Genomic DNA, 528 nt, shown 5'->3' on the forward strand with positions numbered 1-528 from the left:
TGCTCAGGTCCCTTCCGATCCTACTAACTATGAAACTATAGACACGGGGCTTCATCCCTGCCAGCTCCCTTTCCTCCATCATTCTTGACGGGCAGTTTGCTAGTTTAATAATAATACATTATCATCAATATTTATTACTCTTCCTATGCATTGATATAAAATTCCTTGGCTCTGCCTATACTAGGGATGTTCTACTGCTTTGGCTACAGCAGTGGTACTGAGGCAGTTTACTGTGTGGCTCTTTTAGCAGATGGGAGATTTTTTGCTGCCACAGCTACAGGAGTTCCCCCTGTGTGGGAGCTCTGAACATCCACACTAAGGCTGTATCTCCACTATGCATTTTGCTGATGAAGTCATATTGGCTCCAGGACACGCTTAGCTGACATAGTTCTGCTAGTAGAACGGTGTGTGGTGACAAGGGTCTTGTCTGCAGCCTTCCAGGCTCTGCAAAGCTCTGCAGTTGGGACCTTTCCAACTACAGCTTATGCTCTGGCCGCTTCTTTGGCTGTAGTTTTCTTCTGCTTGTGA

The sequence above is a fragment of the Gavialis gangeticus genome, unplaced genomic scaffold (genome assembly GCF_001723915.1).
Source record: "Gavialis gangeticus isolate Ggan-Ray unplaced genomic scaffold, GavGan_comp1, whole genome shotgun sequence".
Taxonomy (NCBI): domain Eukaryota; kingdom Metazoa; phylum Chordata; order Crocodylia; family Gavialidae; genus Gavialis; species Gavialis gangeticus.